Below are 18,842 nucleotides of genomic sequence, written 5' to 3'. Positions count from 1 at the left end.
TAAACATTATATCTCCAAAAGTATTGTGTGAAAAGGATTGTTATACATGTTATACCTCTGAAATCTCTGTTTTTGTAATTAAATATCTACTGTTTTTATTCTACAGCTGCAGTATAAGACAATTAATTTGGTGCCAATTAAGGAAACAATGATTAAAAAAGAAAAAGACAGATGAACAGAGTCATTTAGGGTAGCATGATGATGATGTTATGTCATTCCAAGTCTGTATAGTTATACAGTATTGAAGGACATAAAAGTATTTTTTATTTCTGAATCTGTTTTAAAGAAAACTTTGTATCTTTTCGATATTTTGTTAGAAAGACCTTGTATCACTGAATCGATCTTAAGAAAACCTTGAATCATAAACTATCGTGAGGACAATATTGTATCCCTGAAAAAAAAAATGTAAGAAAAGATTATATCCCTGAATCTAGGTAGCAAAACGCTTTACCTGAATCAACCTTGAATCTCTGAATCTTGTGTAAGGAAGACCTTCTATCTCTGAAGCTATCCTAGGACAACCTTGTATCCCAAAATACGTTGTGTCTTAATGTACTGTAAGGAAACCTTGTATCTCTAAAAGTCTTTAAGAGAAAACAGTGTTGCTCTGAATCTATTATGAGAAAAAATGAGTATCTCTAAACTACCACAAGAACCACCATGTATCTCTAAAACTATTGCAGACATCCCAATTTGCCAAAAAAAAAAAAAAAAAAAAAGAATCAGGAAAGTAACCCTCAGACCTGGACATGACAACCCCCCCCCCCCCCCCCAATTTCACCCCCCCCCCCAAAAAAAAAAAAAACAACAGAAAAGGAAACCAAAGGATGACAGAACTTAGACTCATACCTTTCGGCTACCTTATAACTTTTGACCAGACCACACTGCCTGCACACACTAAAAAAACTAATTGGCTGACTCACCGACTCTTTGCAGAGAACAGGCCACTCAGAACCCTCTCTGTTTTGCATGCGCTTCATGAATATGCACATGAGGGAAATGCCTTTCTTTACATTTCTCTTACTTTTATACATGCGATGGGGAAAAAAATGCGTGTCGCTTGCGTGTGCATGCTAGATTCCAGGAGATTTTATCTGATTTGTGGGCATCAGGGAGCTGATATGCGGTAGACTCACGCGACTTCCGGGAGAATTGGGATGTCTGCTATTTAAAGGAAAATCTTGCATATATTTTACAAAATGATCACTATTATATAAATAGTAAGCAATTTCTGGACACTTGATTTGATCATGAAATGTTCATGAGTGTGTAAGTGTGTAAGTGTGTGGAGTGTTTGTGTGTGTGTGTATGCACGCGTGTGCATGTTCTTCTTTCAAAGCCACTGGTTACCTGTGTCGTCTGTGTCTTTGCGAGGACTCGGTCAGCTCTTCATTTCCACAGGCGGGGTTGTTTTTCCAGGCCTGCGTGTGGCCGTGCCGCGCGTGTGTTTTCCAGCCGTGCGTGCATGTACGTGTTTGGTGAGCACGTGTCCAGGCTCAGGTGTGTGTATCCGCAGCTCGGGACGGGAGAGTGTCCACACACACACACACGTGTGGGTGTGTGTTGCGGGATTTAGGTCAATTTATGCCCGCAATTTAACAATTGTATCCATTTTAGCTTTGTAGTGAGAAATTGCCTTTATTCTCCTTTCTTCCACAATGTTCCCCTGCTAAAAGCCCCTCTCTCGCTCACCTGGGGCCATCACACACACACACACACATACAAACACACACACACACACTCAGAAATACACACACACAGCTCTATTCAGCTTCTGTTGTGGAAGCTCCCAGATGTCCGTCGTCTTCATGTGCTTTTTCTTTTTTCTTTCTGTTGTTCTTCTGTTGTTCTCTTTTCCCCTCTAGAATCCCACTCTCATTCTTCCTTTCCTCATTTTCCAGCAGCTCCCTTGCTCTTCCTCTCCTTTACTGGTCTCCTCCTCTTCATCTGTTCATTCTTCCCTTTGGTTAGTTTTCTTTCTTTTTTTCCTCTCAGGCTTATCCCTCATTCCAGGTGTGTGCGAGCTGTGTTTTCTGTCGATTATCAGTCTTATTCTTTTCCTCGTTTTTCATCGTCGGCTCCCATCCTCCTGTCTCCTGGCGTCACAGCATCAGTTTACAGATCCACTCACGTCTCCCGGCAAAACACAGCGTCCCCTGTGCCAAGAAACAAAGAAAGAGGGAGAGATGGAGGGAGGGAGGGCTAGGGGGATAATATGACAGTCCTAAAAGGAAAAGAAGAAGATAAAGAAGAAGATGAAAATGAAGGGGAAGGGGAGAGGGGGTTTGAGAATTAAAATAAAGATTTAAAGCAAGTATTTTTGTATTTGTAACTATGATTACACTTATTGACAAAAAAATAACATCACAATCTGGCAGAGAGGCATTCCTGGGAAAGCATGGCTGTGGGGGGAGCATTATCCTGCTGAAAATTGCCAGTAGAAAGCGCTACCATGAAAGATAACATGTGGCCATAGGATGTTCTGCACAAATCACAGAGCTGTTAGAGGAGTACTAGGAGTAGCTGACTGTAGTAAGTGATCATCGCACCAACAGGAAAGTGTCGTCACCACACAAGGCCTTCATACAACCATTGTTGGATCCCAAACAGAACCTGGATTGGTCTCCAAAGATAAGAAGCCTCCAGAAGACGGTGGGCAATTAATTGCCCCCCAAAAAACATCAGCCAACTGGGAAAACTATCTTTGAATGCTTCGTAGAGACGTCTCTAGCAGTCAACAATCTCTCACCAAGAGGGACACAACCCAAAAGTAGCCTCTCAGACCATTTTTACTGGGCATTAGGCATGGAAAAGTGTTTTACGCCCTCTTGTGGCAAGGCACGGTATGGAATCAGACCACACCTGGAATCATTTACATATCTGCCTGAGGCATATCTTCATGCTGAGTTTTGCAGCAAACTGTGGTTAATTTTTTTTGTCAATGAGTGTTATAATAATATAATTATTAATATTAATTATAGCAATTGTAGTGTAGTGGCAGACACGCACATAAACACACAACATTTCTCCTCATTCCTAACCTCTTACCTTTACCCATTTGTTATGTTTATCTCTTCCTCCTCTCTTTTCTCTCTTTTCTTTTCTGCTAATTCTCAACTGTTCATCTCTCTCTTGCTCTCATCCTCCTGTCTGTCACACTCTCTCTCTCTCCATCTCTCTGTCTCTCTTGTTTTTTCAGTCTTTCTCATATCCCTTCTCACCATCACTCTTTCCCTCTCTATCGTCCCCACCTCTCTCCCTCTCAATCACTTTCTTTCTCTCCCACCCTCTCCAATTTTTCTCTCTCTCTCTCTCTCTGCCTCTTCTCCTGCTCTCCTTCTCTCCATCCATCTACCTCTTGCACTCTCTCCCCTCCCTTCCTCCCTCCACCCCTCTCTCTCTCTCGCTCTTTTTCTCTCTCTCTACCCCTCTCTCTGTTTATCTGTGTGTTCAGTGTTAATGTCAGGGCAGTGTTTTCTCACCTCATTCAACAGCGGAAACATCGCTCTTTCTCTTAAATGTCACCAGAGCGCTTTTCTCTCTCTCTCTCTCTCTCTCTCTTGCTTTCTCTCTCTCTCCTCCTTTCTTTCCTGCACCCTATCTCTATCTGTCTCTCTCTCTCCCCCTCTCTCCCCTCTCTCTTTTTCACCTAGCCCAGCTTTCTCTGCACTCTCCAACTTGTCATTCTTTTCGAGCTCATCACTCTCAGCTTTTAGCCAGAGACAGTGGTCATATAAAACTGTGTGTGTGTGTGTGTGTGTGTGTGTGTCCAAGAAAGCACTGTATGTGTGTTGTACTATAAGACATTTATGGGAATGCATGATTTCTATGAGTCATTCTATGCATGTGTGCATCATGCCTGCTGAAAAGCTGTGTGTGTGTGTGTCTCTGTTTGTGTGTGTGTCTCTGTTTGTGTGTGTGTCTCTGTGTATGTGTGTCTGTGTGTGTGCGCGCGCCCATATATAGAATAACCAGCTTTCATCCACGCTGCATTCTCACTCTCCCTCACTCTTTCTTTCATCCATTCTAAATAACATAATCCCTTCGTTCATCCTTCTCTTTCATTCCTCCAGCCAAAATCATACGTCTTTATCTCTGTCTCTGCGTTCGTCCTCTCTCTCGTCTCGCATTTGACATCTGTCCTTCAAATGATGCACACACACACACACACTCTCTCTCTATCTCTCACACACTCATTTATATACACACACACACAACCACAAACAGCCACACAGACTAACCTGTGTTCCAGGTTGCTTGACTGTAGCATGGTCCTCAGAGTCCAGCCAGTCACTTCCCAACCACATTTAAAAGAGAGAAGACCTTCTGTCTTTCCTTCAAACTCTTTCTCTCTCTCTTTCTTTTTCTATCTTTCACTCTCTCTCTCTTTAATGCTCCCTCGCTCTCGCCCTCACCAGCTGTACACCGCTGAATCTCTTCAGAGGACAAACCCCTCTTTTTTCATCCCTCCTTCTCTCTCCCTCTCTCTCTCTCGTTCTCTCTCTCTCTCTCCTGCCGTTGATTGAATTTTAAGTCATTTTTAATCCCGCTGAACACAACAGGTATATCCAGAAAGAGACGACAAGAGAGATGTAAAAAAAACAAAAAAAAGAGGAAAAAAGATAAAAATAGATAGAAGAAATGTACAGTAAGGACAGTCTCTGGAGCAGCCGATATTTTTAGCGATCCCCCTCTTCACTTCAGATACGTCTCTCTCTCTATCTTCCAGTGGATCCAGCTCTATTGCTCTTCTTCTTTTTTTTTATCCTTTACGCTTTTTCTTTCCTGCCATGTTCTCTCCTCTTGCAGAAGTGCGGAGAGTGTGGGTCAGTTTGGTCCGAGCGAACGAACGAACGAGCGAGATCAGAAAAGAGAGAGAGAAAGAGAAAAGCAACTGTGCTCAATGCATCTGCTTCACCGTCTGATACGAACGAATAGAGGAGAGAGAGAGAGAGAGAGAGAGAGAGAGAGAGGGAGGGAGGGGGCAGAGCGAGAGAGTGGGAGAGACAGGGAGGGAGAAGGAGGAATGCAGAGAGCGTGGATATAGCGAGAGAGAGAGAGAGTGAGTGAGAGAGTGTGAGAGAGAAACAGAGGGGGGGAACGAGGGATGGAGAGCCTCCAGCAGTATTTTGGCTGAAGAGCAGCAGCAGCAGCCGCGGCGGCGGTGGTGGAGAGAAATGAGAGAGGGATAGAGCGATAGAAGGAGCAGAATGGAGAGATAAGTGCAAGAGGAGTGAAAAAGGGAGAAAAAGAGCAAGGGATGAGGGTGTGCAGATAAAGTGGCACTTCACAGACACTGAAAGGGCTTGATTCCCCCCCACTGCTGCTGGAAACTGCTGTCTAATTGTGGAGTTTAGTGTGTGTGAGTTTGTGTGTGTAGGTGTGTGACTGTGTATGTGTTTGTTTTTCTACATTCTCGGGACAGACATGCCTGAACAGGCATCATTTTATATTGTATGTTTATGGCACCTTGTTGGTACTTAAGAGAGATCTATTTCTAAAGGCTCAAATGCAACAGTTTATTTTTATTGTAGCAAAATGCACTCCTGCACTGAACTATGTGGTATTTATTTATATAATACTCTTTGAATACTCTTTGTCTCATCTGTCTTTACTGTAACCATTGTGAAAATGTCTGTGACGTGTGTTGCAGTAGCCATTTTACTGGGTTCACCACAGAGCTTGTGGTTTGTCCCTCTTAAGACCTCTGTTGGTTGGTATTGAACCACCACTGATGACAAAGAAACACCACCCAAGCTTCCTGTTACGCAGCCTGACTCTCCTTCCACACTACTGGACTCCATTTCCCAGAATCCTATGATTTGACATCACCGTCACGTTACACTCCGACACTCAGATTCACCTGTGTTCTGAGGAAGTTCCGGGTTTTGCTCATCAAGTATTTTGTATTTAAGGCTACATTATGTATTCTATCTTCGCGAGGTATTGTCGACTTTGGTTGCATACTAAGCGTTTTCTCATGGTTTCTTCTAGTGTCTTCTCGTTTCGACCCTGTTTTCTGGTTTATCGGTTTATGTCTCTTGTTTTGCCCCTTTTGGATTTGATGCTTGGTTGGACTGTCTTTTGGTTTTGAACAGGGACTGTTTATACTACTACGGCTCTGGTTTCTGGTGAGATTATTGTTTGTTTGGCTCTAATATCTGTAATATCTGGTTATCAGCCTGTTAATAAACCTGTCTGTTCATTTGACTCGGCTAGCGTCGCTCCACTATGTCTGGCGTTACACTTCCAAGCCATTTTGCAGATTTCAGTCTGACCCAGTCATGTGATCATATTTTACCATGATAAAACAAAAAAAGAAAAAATAACTGCATCCAGTACTTTGATTATTAGAAGTGTCAGCCATAAGGTTAATACCAGTGAAAGCTCCTCCAGAAGAGAGTCTTCTATTGTTGTTTTGGCAGTACTTCAATACACTTCAATAAGGACTAGGGCTGCAACTAATGGTCATTTCGGTAGTCGATTAATCTGCTGATTATTTCTCAGATTAGTCGATTAGTCAACGATTATTTCTGCCATGTCCTCCATCTCTGCTTGCTTTGGTTATGGCTCCTGTTTCTAGCTTTCTCTATCCGTTTAAAATGATAGAAACAGCTGAATATGGGACTTGAATGTGTTGTGTTTGGACACTTTTGGAGACTCAAGTCAAGTTGATTGTAAACTGTGTGATTGAGCCCTATACCCTATATTAATTTCCCATTGTGATTTAGTCCCCAGTCATTTGTTTGGTGCTACAAATTAACGATTAATCGAAAATGAACATTTGAAGTCAACAATCTTTTATAATCTACATTGTCGATTATATCGATTAATCGTTGCAGCCCTAACAAGGACTAGACAGTCATTGTGCGTGTGTGCATTTGCAGATCTGTGTCAGCAATGGGTGCAGTTTAAAGTAACAGAATGCACTTATTTAAAGGGATGTAATATTTACAAGATTTTTGAATTAAAAATATTATTATTATCTTTATTACTATTATTATATCAGTGGCATAAACTGGACTTAACATGATAATAATGTAATTTGGTAACACTTTAAAATAAGACTACCTCTATAAAGGGTTTATAAATGGTTTACAATTAGTTTATTAATGGTTACTAATTAGGTTGTAAATGCTTTAAAAATCAATAATAATCGGTTATAACACATACAGAGAAAGGGCAACAACGACCTGTTGTTTGCCAAATAGTGAACCCGCAGCCATCTATATTGTTGCCCTTTCTACATATGTGTTATAACTGATTATTAATGATATTAAACTAATAATAAACTAATTGTAAACTGTTCATAAACCCTTTATAAATGTAGTTTTATTTTTAAGTTGTACCTATAATTTATCACGATTATTTCTTGTACAATATATCGTCCAATAAAAATAGATGACCTGTATGTCAGATCCTGAAAAGCATGAGTGTGTGTGTATAGTATAAACAGTTACATAAAGCATTGAGCGTGTGCATGTGCATAACACTGATGTATCATACTGTTGAGAAACCCAGGCATGTAGACGTTAGTGAGTATGATATCTGTATGTTTACAGCTGAGTGTGTGTGTGTGTGTGTAGTTGTATCAGTGGGCCTCTGCTTCTGTCTCTGGCATATTTGTCTTGTCTTATTAGCTCATATTGGAGTAGATGATGTATGAACAGCCCTCAAATTTACATTTGCACTGTCAAAGGCAGGCGTACACACTGAGCATAATGAGAGTGTGAAAGAAAGAGGCGTAGCATTCTCTCGGCTCCTTCTTTTCCCATTTAGACTATGATTTTTCATTCTCTCAGAGTGGCTCTTTCATAAACGGTGCATGTGTATCATTAGACCTTCTTGGCAGGTGTTTAACCCCCTGTGTGTATGTGTAGGCCTTTGCATTCTCACTAGTTTTGAGTTAAAAAACAGATATTCAGGTAAACACAGGCTAGAAAAAGGATTTTGGACAGTGTGAACCAGTGCAGTGTAAGCTGTGTCTTTAGCTATTATTCCACTCACTATTCAGCAGCACATATGTTTGAGCTTCTATATTAAAGCAAAATAGAAGAAAAAGCATGCATATACACAAATGCTCAAATCATAACGTTATTGCAGGCCATATGCTGTTCTTACTCATTATATAAAGTACATCTCTTAAGCTTTTAACCTGCATGTGCTTTTTTATAACAGCTATTTATTTACCAGTCTGTACAAGCTTGTGACCTGGCTAAATCAGTTTCTGAATCAGTGTCTCTTATTTTTCTGCATATAGGTATGTTTTTGTGTGCAATAAACCGTGTTGTTTTATTCTATAAACTACGGACAACATTTCTCTCAAATTCAAAATAAAAGTATTTAAGTCATTTAGAGCATTTATTTACAGAAAATGAGAAATGGCTGAAATAATAAAAAAAAGATGCAGAGCTTTCAGACCTCAAATAATGCAAAAAAAAAAACAAGTTCATATTCATAAAGTTTTAAGAGTTCAGAAATCAATATTTGGTGGAATAACCCTGGTTTTTAATCACAGTTTTCATGCATATTGGCATCATGTTCTCCTCCACCAGTCTTACACACTACTTTTGGATAACTTTATGCCACTCCTGGTGCAAAAATTCAAGCAGTTCAGCTTGTTTTGATGGCTTGTGATCATAAATCTTCCTGTCCTAGAGGTTTTCAATTGGGTAAAATCAAAGAAACTCATCATTTTTAAGCGCTCTCTCAAATTCCAAAGCTGTATATCCTATAGATTTACTGTCACACTCTTTTCTGTGTAATTTGTCTTGTTTGTTTATATTTTCAGTTTGAAATAATACACAACCAAGTAGTAATATGCTATGCTGTTTGGAAATGTCTAGGGATGTACCCAGACCCATTGCAACAAGGCAAGCAAAAAAAATGTATTGTCTAGGGCCCCAAGCTGGCCTCGGCCCCCCAGACAACGACTGATTATGAATTGAATGCATTGACAAACTGCATGAGCGTCCCTTTAAATTCTGTGATGGTCAATAAAGGAAAGAACAATGACACTGTTCAGATCAGAATCCCCCTTAAGGGGGCGCCTGCCACTAGTTACTGACAGTAGCCAGCCAGCCAGATTAGTGATTTATGCAGTCGTTAAAACATGAAACTTTAGCTATCAGAAAGCAGAGTTATCCATCAGCCAAACAGAAAGAAAAGGGAAGAAAAAGAAACAAAGAAGACATATTTAAATGATTATTTATACTGGATCATTTATGTTTTGTATGGATGCTGTGATTTTTGCTTGAATTTCAAGATACCTTGAATGCACCACTATGAGCATTTGTGTCCGAAATCAAAACCAAACCTAATAATAAACATCCAGATGAAGGCTGTATACCATTTCTTTGCAGGTTTCTGTAATTTCTTCCATCTTTTCACCACTGAAATTGATTTATTGTACCCTATTTGTTAACATCCCAGCAGACAAACCAAGAAAAAACAGTATTATGACTTAAATAGCCATTGTTCTGTTCTGTTGGGGTTTTTTTGCACATCATTTTTGTTTTAAACTAATTTTATTGCATCATTAAAAAGTATGGAATTTACCACCATTAATTAAACAAAAACAGTGCTAATAGTGTTATTTTTCACATACATGCTAGATTGAAAATATTGTATTAAATGAACACAACATGTTCCGAATATGGATATTTTCTCTCAATGATTTTGTGCTGCACTGGTTAATTAGGTTAAATATAATACAAAAAATTTAATTGTCTTCTATGAACTTAGTAACAGTAGATCATGGCAACAGTTGCTTGATGCGGGAGTGTATTTGTGGGTGAAGCAAAAATAAAGAGCAATTATAGAAGATGGATGGATGTTTATAAATGTTATACAGTTATATAAAGGTAATTGTTGTGATTGTTGTGAGGTAACTTCTAGTGGAGGCAGTCACAGTGTAGCCTTTAGATAAGAGGTCCTTAAATACACAGATCACGTACTAGCTCTTTAAAGATAGTGTTAAAGAATGGTACAGAATAGTGATGTTTTCAATACATCACTATGTGTATTAATCACTATGTATTGAGGTAAAGCTAATTTGCTCTGTAGAAACTGCCACTATTGTTTGCTTTTTCACTCCAGTATATCTGACCAATTAGCCCTGACCTCTATTTATCCTGCTCTTATTCATTATGCAGCTCATGCATGGGAACCATTTCCATGCAGCGCCTTCATAATAACCAGCAACATGGTTTATTTATAGCATGATTTATTTATAAAATCTTCAATAGCCAGCCAAACGTAAACAGTTAGCTTACAATAGTAGTGGATGAAAAATGACACTTTCTGTTTTGTAATTCACTGAAATATGTATTTTTCTGGCATTTAGAGCCATAAGGTCTTCCATATGTCACCAGATGACTTGAATATTTCTGAATATTCCTAAAACTACCCATATTCTGACATATTCAGACGCCTTGGCCTATTAACTGAGAATTTGATTACACACCTTTACACACCTCGCGCATATATAGCACTTTACACTCATGCCAACTCACGATTTAACAGCATCGCTGTCACGACGTTTCGACTCATAACTGAAAAAAACACTGTTAAGAACACTGAGATCCCTCACATTTAACGTCTCCAGCAACGAACATGTTTAGAACTCAACCGTTTCAAATGTTTACTTTCACACCTAACAGAAGGGTCTGTGTGTGTGTGTGTGTGTGTGTAAGAGCATGTTGACTCAGTATTTGTCCCTCTATATTTAGTCCCAGTGGCAGAAAATGTTGAAATGAGTCAAGCAGTGCTCACTCAAAACCACACAGCCTTAAATGAGCTCAGCCAGACACCATGTGTTCCACGTGTCTGAGGGGCTGCAGTGATGGAAAGGCCAAAGCAAACGATGGCGGAGTCATCGGCTTAGAGGTCTGCTGCTCATTAAACAGGGCATTCATTCTGCAGAATACATAAAAACATATCGGTTAATTAGTTAAAGCAGAAGAATATATACTCTATATGTTCACGTGTTTGTGGATGTCTCTTCTAATGAGCGCTTTCAGCTATGTTACATTTATTGCTGACACAGATGTGTAAATGCACACGCACAGCTTTGTTTTATGCATGGAGAGTATAGTAGTAGGCAGGCATGGGCTAGAGAGGCAACTATAAACCCCCCTTAGAATTGAGCTTTTTTTAAAGCATCCTCAACATCCTGACCTCAATAATGTGCTTGTCTCTGAATGCAGTCAAATCCTCACTGCAGAGATCTAGTAGAAGTCTTCCTTAGACAGCAGAGACAGTTCAACAAAAAAAGCATGAACTATTTTTAATACCACTGATTTCAGTCAGTCAGCGAGTCAGTTAGTCAATGAGTCAGTCGGTCAGTCAGTGAGACAGTCAGTGAGTCAGGCAGTCAGTGAATCAGTCAGTCAGTGAGGCAGTCAGTGAGTCAGTCAGTCAGTGAATCAGTCAGTCAGTGAGGCAGTCAGTGAGTCAGTCAGTCAGTGAGGCAGTCAGTGAGTCAGTCAGTCAGTGAGTCAGTCAGTCAGTCAGTGAGGCAGTCAGTGAGGCAGACAGTGAGTCAGTTAGTCCATGAGTCAGTCTGTCCATTAGTCAGTAAGTCAGTCAGTTAATTAGTCAGTCAGTCAGTGAGGTGTTCAGTGCATCAGTCAGTCAGTTAGTTAGTCGCTCTGTCAGTGAATCAGTCAGTCAGTTAATTAGTCAGTGGTGCAGTCAGTGAGTCAGTCAGTCAGTGAATCAGTGCGTCAGTCAGTGAATCAGTCAGTGAATCAGTCAATCAGTGAGTCAGTCAGTTAATCAGTCGGTCAATGAGGCAGTCAGTCAACCAGTGAGTCAACCAGTGAGGCAGTCAGTGATTCAGTCAGTGAATCAGTCAATCAGTGAGTCAGTCAGTCAGTTAGGCAGTCATTCAACCAGTGAGTCAGTCAGTGAATCAGTCAGTCAGTTAGGCAGTCATTCAACCAGTGAGTCAGTCAGTGAATCAGTCAGTTAATCAGTCAGTGAATCAGTCGGTCAGTGAGGCAGTCAGTCAATCAGTGAGTTAGTCAGTCAATCAGTCAGTCAGTGAGTTAGTAAGTGAGGCAGTCAGTGAGGCAGTCAGTGAGGCAGTCAGTGAGGCAGTCAGTGAGGCAGTCAGTGAATCAGTCAGTGAGTGAGCAAGTGAGTAAGTCAATGAGTGTTAAAAAAAGGATGAAAATAAAATATTTTAAAAAATCTAAATAATAAAATCAACTGAATAACAATCCTTGAATTGATGGGGTTATTTACATACTTAATATTCAGTAACTACCTTTATACCAGTGCAATTTTACTTTATTTTACTTTATGCACTATATATTATTGTGAACATTTACCACTAGAAGTAAGCCAACATTTTCTGAAGCTTGATTTTCATTAACATTTTAGAGTCTGTATTTTTTTCTTCTGCAATTATCACTTCAGAGTTACACCATTGTTTCAGCACAGGTCCTTGCAGTATAAGCCATTAATCCAATGATCAAATAACCTCAAATGCACATGAGTCGATCTCTAACAAACCACTTATTGACGGTCTTCCTGAACGGAAAGTTCCTGAACTGTCATTACAGTGTTTTAACGATGCCGAGTCTCTGCGGCTTGCTCTCGTCTTGCATTTGGCCCCTGTGAGAGCTGTTGTAATGGGATAGCCACACACTGACTGTACAAATCATTTTTGTCAAAGAGGCAGGAGGGTGGTGGAGTATTTTTAATGCTATGTGCAAAAATTTAATTACAATATTGGAGGCCCTGCAGAGAGACTGGGGCGTCTCTGTTGGAGCACTGTAGTCTTTTCAGCACCTCGGACAGCGCACCGCCGGGGCTGTTGCTGTCATTAAAACCTTGTAAATCCATTACTCACTCTCTCTCTTTCTGTTTTAATACCACGTGTGTCAGCTGCTTTTTATTTATTTTTATTTTTAATATTAAATTTTATAATAAAGGGACCAGCACAGGCCCGTTGCAACAAGGCAAGCAAACCAATCAAATGCCTAGAACCCGAAATGGTTATGAATTGAACGCAATGACAAACTGTGTGAGCGCCCTTTTTAAGTCTGTAAAAGTCAATGCAGGAAAATAGAACGACACTGTTATCAGAATCCCCCTCAAGGTGTTCACTCCCACTAGCTACTGACAGCAGCCAGACAGCCAGGTTCATCATTCCTGCAGCCGGCAAAATATGAACCTTTAGCAATCATGAAGTCGAGTTATCCATCCGGAGGCCAGAAAAGAAAGAAGAGAACGGAAAAAAATAAGAGATCACTTCAGTTTCTGAATCAGTATCTCTGATTTTGCTATTTATAGGTATAGGTTTGAGTAAAATGAAAAGTGTTGTTTTATTCTATAAACTACAGACAACATTTCTCCCAAATTCCAAATAAAAATACTGTCATTTAGAGCATTTATTTGCAGAAAAGGAGAAATGGCTGAAATACCAAAAAAATACAGAGCTTTCAGACCTCAAATAATGCAAAGAAATCAAGTTCAGAAGTTTTCAGAAAAGAGTTCAGAAATCAATATTTGGTGGAGTAACCCTTTTTTTGTTCTTCTTTACACTTTTCATGCGTCTTGACATGTTCTCCTCCACCAGTCTTACACACTGATTTTTTTATAACTTTATGCCACTCCTGGTGCAAACATTGAAGCAGTTCTGCTTGGTTTGATGGTTGTGATCATCCATCTTGATTATATTCCAGAGGTTTTTAATTTGGGGAAATGAAACAAGCTCGTCATTTTTAAGTGGTCTCTTGTTTTGTTAGAGAGCTGTATATGGGTAATGTTTATGTTAGCTAGGCTACCTGCCTGGCAGTCAATGGTAGTAGGGGTAGGGGACCTACCTAACGAAAGGAAAAGTGGCATATCTGAATAACCCAGCAAATAGTTATGGGTGAGGGGAGCTATTTTTCAGGCTATGTCTGGAACATGGTCAGCATCTTGACAGCACATATGCAGCAAATATGGAATTACGCAAGCCGAATATATTTTATACATTAAATATTTTTCTTTGCTTACAGTAGTGTTGCCAACTTTTGGCACTCCCATTTCAGTCAACTTCTTAAAAATGGATTTCCAGCTATTTTTAAAGAAGTTCCCAGTGGTGCTGATCACTTTACTCTGCTGTCCAACTTATCTCAAACCATCACAGTTGAGTTAAGATTGTGAAGTTATAAATGCCCACTACTCTGCAATGTAGAGCAATGATGATAGAAAAATGAAAAAGCGCTGATTTTAAGGATGTGTCCAAACTTTAGCTTTAGCTTCAGCTTCAGTTTCTTTTTTCCCTTAATTTGAATAAAATAAATAATTTTGAAACTGAAACCAACTTTAAGGTTGGTGTACTAATCTAGTTTATGAGTATAAAATGTGTAATAAAGATTCAATATGTAGTAAGGTTTGAATACTCAAATTTTGAGAATGCATACATCATAGGGGAAAAGTGTAAGATAAAGATGCAAGTGTAGAAGAAATGGTGTGGTATATATATATTTATCACTTCCTGTTAATAAAAAACAGATTATTGCATGAATATTTTGTGAACTAACTAGCTAAATGACCTGCCACTATGAAGAATCGTGTGTAGTATGTACCCCACATTACCACAGTTAATTAGTTTAGCATGCAATTGGGGGACAGCCTGTGTCTCCCTCACTTTATGAACAGGGTCATCTTTTTTGGCTTGCTTATCAGTTTATTCTGTAGCACTGCCTGTTATTTTAAGACATGAAGCAAAATACAGATTCATCAAACTTTTATTTTAATTACGTGTAAGTGAGTAAGCGTAACTAGTTAGTACTCACTGGCGGTGTGAAGAGTGATGTGAGAGCAGTGTGTGGTAAGTTTATGAGCATGTGGGCCGTGTCTCTTTACATTATTGATGTTGGTCATCAAACTCTCATTCACCCCCATTAGCTCCACTTTAGCCTTCATAAGTGATGCCTGGCTTCAGCCTGGATTTAACAGGCGGCTGGAGAAAGCAGGTTAAGTGCTTCAGGATGAAAGGCGTTTGAGTCTTGATCACATGTCTTCAGCTCTCGCCTCGCCAGCTCTTTTAGTCTCTTCTACTCTTGTGTTTTAGCCTTGATATGTCTCATACTGTCACACTCTTTCTCTTTCTTCTCACTTCTTTATTCTCCCTAACTTCCTCAGTCACCTTGTCATGCTTGTACTGACAACTAGTCACTTTTATTCTCACTCTGATTATCTCTCTCTCTCTCCCCCCGTTCTCTCACACATTCATTCATTCTCTCTCTCTCTCTCTCTCTCTCTCTCTCTCATTCTCTCTAATTATCTTTCTCTATCATTACTTCTCTGTCATTCTTAAATTGTCAGTATATTTTTTGTTCACTCCCCCTCTCTCTCTCTCTCTCTCTCATTCTCTTTGATTGTCTATCTTGTTCTTTCTCTCTAGCTCTATCACACTCTCATTCTCTTTAATGATCTTTCTCTAGTCTTCATTCTTTCTCTCATGCTCTTAACTCTCATTCACTCATTCTCTTTGACTGTCTATCTTATTCTTTCTCTCTGTCTCTATTGCACTCATTCTCTCATTCTCTTTCCCCAATTATCTTCCATACTATCTCATTCTTTCTCTCTGGCTTTATCACACTCTCATTCTCTTTAATTATCTTGCTCTAGTTCTTTTTTTTTGCATTTATCTTATTCTTTCTCTCTGGCTACATTCACACTCCCATTCCCCTATGGTCTTTTATATTATCTCATACTTTCTCTCATTCTCTTTCTCCATCTTTCTTCCATATGATCTTGTTCTTTCTCTCTCACTATCTCACTCATTCTCTCAATATCTTTCTCCAATTCTCTTTTGTTTTATCTCATTCTTTCTCTCTGGCTCTATCATGCTCTCATTCTCTTTAATGATCTTTCTCTAATTCTATTTGGCATTATCTTGCCCTTGCTCTCTGACTCTTATCACACTCTCATTATCTCATTATATGTCTTCAATTCTCTTTCGTATTATTTCGTACTTTCTCTCTGGTTCTATTTACACTCATTCTCTCATTCTCTTTCTCCAATTCTCTTTTGCATTTTCTTGTTCTTTCTCTTTGGCTCCATCACACTTATTCCCTTATTTTCTTTAATTCTCTTTTAAATAATCTCGTTATTTCTCTCTGGCTATATTCAAACTTATTCACTTATTCTTTTTCTCTAATTCTCTTCTGAATTATCTTGTTCTTTCTTTTGGGTGAGCCCACATTTTCTCTTTTCAGTCATTATCTCTCTTATTCTCTCTTGTTTGTTTCTTGTTTTCTTTTTCTGATGATCTCATTCTTCAGCTTATTCTCTCTCACTCTTTTATTCTATCTCACTCTATTTATCTCATTCAGGCTCTCACATTCTTTCTCTTTCTCCCATTCTTTCTCCCTCTCTCAATTTCTTTCTCTCGTTCTCTTTCTCCTACAGACTTGCCTCTCATTCATTTATTTATACTCACAATCACATCTTTCTCACTTTCTTTCTCTAGCTCATTCTTTCTCGCTCTTTGTCTCTCTCTTTCTGTCTCTCTTACTTATGGTTTATCTCCTTCTTTGTATTTATTGCATTCTTTCTCTCTCTCTCTCTCTCCCATTATCTCATCCATTGTTTCTTATTCTCAAATACTCTGATTATCACTAGCTCTTATTTTCTTATTCTCTTTTCTCTTTCCTTTTCTCATGCTGTGATCGCCATATCTCATTCTCTGTCACTCTCTTGCACTCTTCTTCTCTCTTACCCCGTCCTCCCCCTCTCCATCATTCAGGCTCTGACATCTCGGAACAAATCAATATAGAAATTATAATTACATTGAAATTAAAGCAAATCTAAAGACATCTTCAGCTCATCACTGTCCGTGTGTCCAGATATCAATAATGTCAATAATGATGTGTGTGTGCTCACGGTGTGTGTGTGTGTGTGAGGATTAGGTGTGGGTGTGTATTGACTATGGTAATGCTGTTTTCTGTTATTCATGTTTGTTGACATGCCTGAGTAGTTTAGAGAGCGAGCGAATGGCACAGAAGGAGAGACAGCCAGAGAGAGATAGATAGAGAGAGAGAGACAGATTAGTTGACAGGCTGTTATTCTAATCCCCTTCGGAATAAAATCCAGAAACTGTGTGTGTGTGTGTGTGTGTGTGTGTGAGAGAGAGAGAGAGAGAGAGAGAGAGAGAGAGAGCTGATGTCAGTTATGAAGACAAGTCTACACTGCTTGTCAGTGAGAGACGGATCTGTCTCTGGAGTAGGATGTGTTTATACTGTTTGGTAGAGAGAGGTTTCAGTGGAGGTAATTGCAGATAAAAATGATGAGCACTCAGATAATCACAGATATACAGAATAAAATGATACCCTTTACATCACAGCCCCTACAGATCTTCACCAGGTTCTCTCAATTTCCTTTGAGAACTTTTTGCTGCATCTGAAGCAGCACGGCCTTGGTGTTGATGGTGGTGGTGGTGGTGACCACCAGGTATCTTTTAATGCTAAGGTCTCAACATTCAACATTCAGAGAATTCCATTATTTCTTTCTATGGAGGTCACCCAAGTGCTTCTTCAGTATCTTGTCATCCTAACACTTGATTATTGCAGCTACTTCCTGATGGATGGTCTTCCTGTGTCTGCCATCAGACCCTTACAACTGATAAAGAATGCAGCAGCTTGACTTGTCTTTACTGCTTTTTATATATAGCTTCCTATAGCTCCCTGCATCAGATATCAAATTCTGAAACTGACCTACAAATGCAAATAAATCATACATTTAAAAAGCACAGTTTTTTTTTTCTCACATGTACATTACCTTGATGGCTATTTTATTGTGGACAGTATGAACCATAGATATTTCAGGATTTCTGATCTCTGGTCAGCATCATTTCATTTGTTAGTATATAGCCGTTCCTGTATTTCAAGCCCACAACACATTTTATACCTGTAAAGCTCTTGCCACTTCATAATCTTATCATACTTTTTTCACACTTAAACACTTAAAAAGACAAAGAGGACACTAAGTGATAATGTGTTTCAGGTGTTATTTTTCACCATTCTTCCTACAAACCAGGTATTAAGGTGTGAATTAAGGTGTGGCCATTTTTAACTTCTAAATTCTCTATGCTTTGCTAACTGGGGTCAAGTCTTCCACCTCATCCATGCCTTTGTAACATGTGCAGCATGTGGTTTTGCATTGTCTTGTTAAAAACTGCATGGAAGACCCTGGATTAGATGCGGTCTTAAAGACAGCATATGTTGCTCTGAGCTTTTAATGTACTTTTCTAAAGTTCTTTTTTAAAGTTCAGAGTTTCAGTAAAGATCAGTGTTTAGCTTTAGCTTGTGCCCTTTATCTTTTTAACCGTTTCAGACGTGAATTATGTTCCACTGATGGGAAAATATATATTTTTTTCTGTGATGGACACAAAACATGACTGTAATATTTCAATGTATATATATATATATATATATATGTATATATATATATATATATATATATATATATATATATATATAAAACTCTATATAAAAATGTAATCCAAATAACTAAAATATGAATTATGTTTTGATGTCCCTTGCATTGTTAAGCATTTTTATTTTATATGTAATATTAACCATTTATTTTTGCCATGATGATGTTCTTGGTGATATGACAAAACATGGCATTTCTTTTAATAATTTTAAGAATATATTACTTTATTAAAATAAATATTAAAGTTTTATTTAGTGTAAATGAGTTTTATATAGTCAGTAGAAAGAAAAAAATATTTTAGTTTGTAAACAGTAACTTAATAACAAACTACCACAAAACTAAAAAGTGCAGCATACTTAGTGCATTTATATAAACTGCAAACATACAATTAAAACTAATAA

The 18,842-nt window shown here is 38.8% G+C and overlaps 2 protein-coding genes across 2 annotated transcripts in view; one reads left to right on the top strand and one right to left on the bottom strand.

Annotated features, from left to right (window-relative positions):
- Positions 1–5,508, bottom strand: part of LOC103030319 (leucine-rich repeat and fibronectin type-III domain-containing protein 4) — a 45,449-nt gene extending 39,941 nt beyond the window's left edge. Inside the window, exons 1-2 of the mRNA XM_007242045.4 lie at positions 4,242–5,508; positions 1,351–2,224 (exon numbers count right to left, since the gene is read on the bottom strand). The gene's annotated coding sequence lies outside the window, so the exon portion shown is untranslated. The remainder of the gene's footprint in view (positions 1–1,350; positions 2,225–4,241) is intronic.
- Positions 1–18,842, top strand: part of pcxb (pyruvate carboxylase b) — a 357,875-nt gene that overhangs the window by 253,443 nt on the left and 85,590 nt on the right. The window lies entirely within an intron of this gene.

Source organism: Astyanax mexicanus, chromosome 8 (assembly GCF_023375975.1).
Source record: "Astyanax mexicanus isolate ESR-SI-001 chromosome 8, AstMex3_surface, whole genome shotgun sequence".
NCBI classification, from domain to species: domain Eukaryota; kingdom Metazoa; phylum Chordata; class Actinopteri; order Characiformes; family Acestrorhamphidae; genus Astyanax; species Astyanax mexicanus.
Note: the sequence above shows the minus strand (reverse complement) of the source record. Positions and strands in the feature narration are given on the sequence as shown.